The 6,751-nt window shown below is 46.6% G+C and overlaps 1 pseudogene; it reads left to right on the top strand.

Moving 5' to 3' along the window:
- Nucleotides 1–661: 661 nt before the first annotated feature.
- LOC134808065 (protein PIMREG-like) lies at nt 662–1,520 on the top strand (annotated as a pseudogene).
- Nucleotides 1,521–6,751: the final 5,231 nt, after the last annotated feature.

Raw genomic sequence — 6,751 nt, 5'->3', positions numbered from 1 at the left:
TTGTCCCTTTCTTTGTCCTCTCCATTCAGCAAGAGAAGGGATGGCCAAAGAGTGAGGATTGTGCTTGAGAGGTTTTTATGGACCTAGAAGTGGTGCCCATCACTCTTGCTCACATTCCACGGGCCAGAACAGGCACATGGTCATACCTAACTGCACTGGAGGCTGGAAGAGGGACTCTGGCTGTAGGCCAGGAAGAAGAAAAGAACACAGTCACTGGTGAGCACCGACAATCTTCACCACATATAAAACGATCATGTGATGCCAACATTAGCTAAGTCAGAATTTATTTATTTTTTCTTTGGAATTCCTTCAGCAATTACATACCCTCTATATCATAATTTTGTCACATTAAATTGTATATTGCCTTAGATTTAGGTCTTCTGCCTCCATTTTTACATCATAAGCAGGGATCATTCTTCAGCTGCTTTGGTTTTTACCACAATGCAGGCTATAAGGTAGGCACTATAAGTAAATTTAAAAATCATGCTGAATTATTTCAGTAAAGACTTAGGAAGCTGGAATGTGCAAACCTTTACAGTCTGGAAACAAGCTTGGTTTAGTTGCTATGGCACAAATTAATGATTTAAATATATACAAGGATGTTTATAATCACACAAAAAAACAGTAGAAAGGGAGTTAAATATCCATTAAATGTATATAGTGGGGCAGCTGTGCTCGGGGTGTGATTGGCGTTGGTTGTGTCGGGGTCTAGTGGGCAGAGAAGACTCTTGGCCAGGCAGATGGCTTCTTGGTGGCAGAGAATGGGGACCTCCGTGCACCGGAGATGTCTCCAGCACCAGGAGCAGCTGGAGGACGCAAGGAGCTGCAGCCCGTGACCAGCCATCAGGAGAACTCCGCGGGTCCCTGGGGTCCCTGTGCAGACAGTTCCAATGGAGGCTGCCTCTGAGAGCCATCAACCTCAACTTCCGTGCAGGCCCTTCCTGCAAATGCTTGGAAACCCCAGAGCCAGGGCAGCAGGGCCTCCAGGCTACGGCTCACTCAGCTAAGAGTGCCTTGGGTGCCATGCCCCAGAGAATCCAGGAGTCCTGCCAAAGTGGCACCAAGTGGCTGGTGGAGACCCAGGTGAAGGCCAGGAGGAGGAAGAGAGGGGCCCAGAAGGGCAGTGGATCCCCAACTCACAGCCTGAGCCAGAAGAGCACCCGGCTGTCTGGAGATGCCCCTGCCCACTCAGCCCACAGACCCCTGGGAGAAGGAGCATAACTGCCTCTCTGCCCGGATAGGCTCCCATGCCTACCCATTATGACAGTCGACGCGGGAGGCTGCCTTCTGGAGCCCCTACTCCTCAGCAGAGCCCCTCTGCTCTCCCAGCCAGTCTGGCAGTGACCTAGAGCCTATGGGGGTGGGAATTCAGCATCTCCAGAAGCTGTCCCAAGAGCTAGATGAAGCCATTATGGCGGAAGAGAGTGGTGACATCATCTCTCTCATTCATGGCTGAGTAAGTGGCCTGCAGGAAACAAGCCTTGTCTGATTGCCAAGGCTTCATACCCAAGGATGTCTGTGCTTCCCCATGAGCTTCCTGGAGGAAGCCCCCAGGAGTCATCAGTACCCCTGGGCCACTGCTAACAAGGACCTGACTAACAAGGGGCCCAGAGCCCCCTGGCTCTGGCCACATCTGGATCCATCAGTGACTGCCTGCCATAGCCTGAGAGTGTCTTGGGGAGACCTTGCAGAGGTGGGGAGAATTGTTCCTTCCACTTTCCCAGGGGACTCTTGAGCTTAGAAACTCATCATACACTTGACCTTGAGCCTTGTATTTGCCTCATCTACAACGTGAAGTGCTATCATCAGATGTTAGAGAGCTCTTAGCTGTGTACCCAGGTGCCTGGTTGTTGGGGAGTCATCTGCAGAGTCACTCACCCACTGTGTTTCCGGTGCCAAGGCTCTTGGGGGCCCCACTCTCATCCCTGCTTTCCCTACCAGGGACTCATAGGAAGGCATAGGAGATATTTCCAGGCTTAAGACCTGGGCTCACGGGTACCTATGTATATGCTAAATGCAGAGCACTGTGGGTGTGCCTGTTCAAGAACAATTTTTGCTCTTTGTAAATTATTTAAGAAACCTGCTTTGTCATTTTATTAGAAAGAAACCAGCATGTGACTTTCCTACATAACACTGTTTTCTCATAATAAAGACTGTTTGCATTTTTTAAAAAAATGTATATAGTGACGTGGGAAAGCTCTAACAATATATTGGTAAGTGGGCCGGGCACGGTGGTTCATGCCTGTAATCCCAGCACTTTGGGAGGCCAAGGCGGGTGGATCATGGGTCAGGAGTTCGAGACCAGCCTGGCCAACATGGTGAAACCCTGCCTCTACTAAAAATACAAAAATCAGCCAGGCATGGTGGCGGGCGCCGGTAATCCCAGCTACTCGGGAGGCTGAAGCAGAGAATTGCTGGAACCCAGGAGGCAGAGATTGCAGTGAGCGGAGATCGCGCCACTGCACTCCAGCCTGGGTGACAGAGCAAGACTCCATCAAAAAAAAATTATATATATATATATATATATGTATACGTATTTACATATACATACATATATACGCATACATATATACATTTTATATACAAATATATATTTTATATACATATATGTATGTATACATAGATTTATATGTTATATATGTATATATTGTATACATATATTTGTTATATATGTATATATTGTATACATATATTTATAAAATATATATGTATGTGTATATATGTATATGTATATACATGTATATATGTATATGTATATACATGTATATATGTATGTGTATATAAATGTGTGTGTGTGTGTGTGTGTACATATATACAGTTGGGTGCGGTGGTTCACGCCTATAATCCCAGCACTTTGGGAGGTCGAGGTGGATAGATCACCTGAGGTCGGGAGTTTGAGACCAGCCTGACCAACATGGAGAAACTCCATCTCTACTAAAAATACAAAATTAGTTGGGTGTGGTGGCACATGCCTGTAATCCCAGCTACTCAGGATGCTGAGGCAGGAGAATTGCTTGAACCCAGGAGGCAGAGGAAGAGGTTGCAGTGAGCCGAGATCTCGTCATTGCACTCCAGCCTGGGCAACAAGAGTGAAACTCTGTCTCAAAAATATACATACATATGTAAGTGATATGCACAGTCACACACACTAGAAAGGAGAAACGTATAGCAAAGTATTAATAGTAATTATCGGCCGGGTGTGGTGACTCATGCCTGTGATCCCAACACTTTGGGAGGCTGAGGCAGGATAATCGCTTGAACCCAGGAGTTTGAGACCAGCCTGAGCAACATAGTGAGACATCATCTCTACAAAAAGAAAAAAGGAAAAAGAAAAAAAAAATTAGCTAGGCATGGTGGCATGCACCTGTAGTCCAAGCTACTCAGAAGGCTGAGGGCAGAGGATTGCTTGAGCCTGGGATGTCAAAGTTGCAGTGAGCTGAGATTGTGCCACTGCACTCCAGCCTGGAGTCAAAAACAAAAGCAATTAATGGCCAGGCAGGGTGTCTCACGCCTGTAATCCCAGCACTTTGGGAGGCCAAGATGGGTGGATCACCTGAGTTCAGGAGTTCAAGACCAGCCTGACCAACATGGTGAAACCCCGTCTCTACTAACAATACAAAAATTAGCCAGGTGTGGTGGCACATGCCTGTAGTCCCAGCTACTCAGGAGGCTGAGACAGGACAATCCCTTGAACCCAGGAGGCGGAGATCGTGCCACTGCACTCCAGCCTGGGCGACAGAGCAAGACTCGGTCTCAAACAAACAAACAAACAAAGTAATTATCACTGCATAATGAGATTATGGATACTTCCTTCCTTACTCCCCACTTTGCTTCCCCTCCCTGCCCCTCCTCTTCCATTCCTTTCTTTTTCTTCCTTTCTTCTCTCTCTCTCTGTCTCTTTCTCTCTTTCTTTCACAGGGTCTCACTATGTTGCCCAGGGTGGAGTGCAGTGGCTATTCACAGGCATGATCCCACTCTTGATCAACACAAGAGTTTTGACCTGCTCTGTTTCCAATCTGTGTTCACCACTCCTCAGGCAACCTGGTGGTCCCCCGCTCCTGGGAGGTCACCATATTGATGCTGAACTTAGTGCAGACATCCAACAGACATAGCATACTACAGCATAAACTCCTAGGCTCAAATGATCCTCCTGCCTCAGCCTCTTTAGTAGCTGGGATTACAGATGAGTACCATCATGCCTGGCAATTTCTCCTATTTCTTATCTGAATTTTCCTACAATGAATCCAGATTATAAGTGTAAAATTTTTTTTGAGACAGGGTCTTGCTCTGTTGCCCAGGCTGGAGTGCAGTGGCATGATCACAGCTCACTGCAGCCTCTACCTTCTGGGCTCAAGAGATCCTCCCACCTCAGTCTCCTGAGTAGCTAGGACTACAGGCGCATGCCACCACAGCTGGCTGATTTTTGTATGTTTTTGTAGAGACGAGGTCGCACTATGTTACTCAGGCTGCTGTTGAACTCCTGAGCTCAAGTGATCTTCCTGCCTTGTCCTCCCAAAGTGCTAGGATTACTGTTGTGAGCCACCTCGCCTGGCACAAATGTAATTTTTTTTTTGTTTGTTTGAGACGGAGTCTCACTCTGTTGCCCAGGCTGGATTGCAGTGGCACGATCTCGGCTCATTGCAAGCTCCGCCTCCTGGGTTCACGCCATTCTCCTGCCTCAGCTTCCCGAGTAGCTGGGACTACAGGTGCCTGGCACAACGCCCAGTTAATTTTTTTGTATTTTTAGTAGAGTTGGGGTTTCACCGTGTTCGCCAGGATGGTCTGATCTCCTGACCTCGTGATCCACCCGCCTCGGCCTCCCAAAGTGCTGGGATTACAGGTGTGAGCCACCACACCCGGCCCACAAACGTAAATTTTTTAACAAGTAAAATAATCGAGGTAATTAAAGGTAAATCATAACTCATTATAATGGCACAATCAGATCAGGGAAACATTATGTTTTAAAATGACATCTTGGCAACTGGGTGCGGTGGCTCACGCCTGTAATCTCAGCACTTTGGGAAGCTGAGGCGGGTGGATCACCTGAGGTCAGGAGTTCGAGGCCAGCCTGGCCAACATGGTGAAACCCCGTCTCTACTAAAAATATAAAAATTAGTTGGGATAACAGGTGCCTGCCACCTGTTGGCTGTTATACCAGCTACTCGGGAGGCTGAGGCAGGAGAATCACTTGAACCTGGGAGGCGGAGGTTGCAGTGAGCTGGGATCATGCCACTGCACTCCAGCCTGGGTGACAGACTGAGATTCTGTCTCAAAAAAACTAAAAAAAAAAATGACATATTTTCTGGAATCACTGGAGGATTGCCACTGGAGGATGCCAAGTCCCTGTATGTAATGTTTTTGGGGGTTTTGTTTTTTGTTTTTTTGTTAGAGATGAGGTCTTGCTATGTTGCCCAGCCTAGTCGTGAACTCCTAGTCTCAAGGACTCCTCCTGCCTTGGCCTCCCAAAGTGCTGGCATTACAGGCATGAGACACCGAGTGCAGCCCATGTATGTAACATTAAAAATAAAGTGCCTCCAAAGATAAGTGATTATCTTTCATTTGTATGTTTTTAACATTTTACAAGAATGTGTGCATGTCAAAGAGATGCAAGGACCAACTGGAAAGAGCTCCCGATGGCCAAAACTGGATCAATTTGAATAACAAAATAAACAACATAGTATTGGATTATAACCTGAAGTATCAAATGAGTACAGTTGTCCCTTGGTATTCACTGGGGATTGGTTCCAGGACCCCCAAGGATACCAAAATCTAAGGATGCTGAAGTCCCTGAAATAAAATGGTGTAGTATTTGCATATAACCTATGCACATGCTCTTCTATACCTTAAATCATCTATATGTTAATTATAATACAGAATACAATGTGAATGCTATGTAAATAGTATTTATACTGTATTGTTTTAAAAATGCATGTTAGTTGGCCGGCACGGTGGCTCACGCCTGTAATCCCAGCACTTTGGGAGGCCGAGGCGGGTGGATCGCAAGGTCAGGAGATTGAGACTATCCTGGCTAACATGGTGAAACCCCGTCTCTACTAAAAATACAAAAAATTAGCCGGACGTGGTGGTGGGCGCCTGTAGTCCCAGCTACTCGGGAGGCTGAGGCAGGAGAATGGTGTCAACCCAGGAGGCAGAGCTTGCAGTGAGCCAAGATTGTGCCACTGCACTCCAGCCTGGGCAACAGAGCGAGACGCCATCTCAAAAAAAAAAATTCATATTAGTTTTATTTTTTTTAATATTTTTATTATACTTTAAGTTTTAGGGTACATGTGCACAACATGCAGGTTTGTTACATATGTATACATGTGCCATGTTGGTGTGCTGCACCCATTAATTTTTTTTATTTTTTTTATTATACTTTAAGTTCTAGGGTACATGTGCACAATGTGCAGGTTTGTTACATATCTATACATGTGCCATGTTGGTGTGATGCACCCATTAATATTTTTTTTGAGATGGAGTTTCACTCTTGTTGCCCAGACTGGAGTGCAATGGCATGATCTTGGCTCAGCGCAACCTCTGCCTCCTGGGTTCAAGCAATTATCCTGCCTCAGCCTCACATAGCTTGGATTACAGGCATGTGCCACCATGCCCGGCTAATTTTGTATTTTTAGTAGAGACGGGGTTTCTCCATGTTGGTCAGGCTGGTCTCAAACTCCCGACCTCAGGTGATCCTCCCACCTCGGCCTCCCAAAGTACTGGGATTACAGGCGTGAGCCACTGCACCCAGCAA

The sequence above is a fragment of the Pan troglodytes genome, chromosome 13, assembly GCF_028858775.2.
Source record: "Pan troglodytes isolate AG18354 chromosome 13, NHGRI_mPanTro3-v2.0_pri, whole genome shotgun sequence".
Lineage (NCBI taxonomy): Eukaryota > Metazoa > Chordata > Mammalia > Primates > Hominidae > Pan > Pan troglodytes.
The sequence above is the reverse complement of the archived record's forward strand: the minus strand, read 5'-3'. Positions and strand labels throughout refer to the sequence as shown.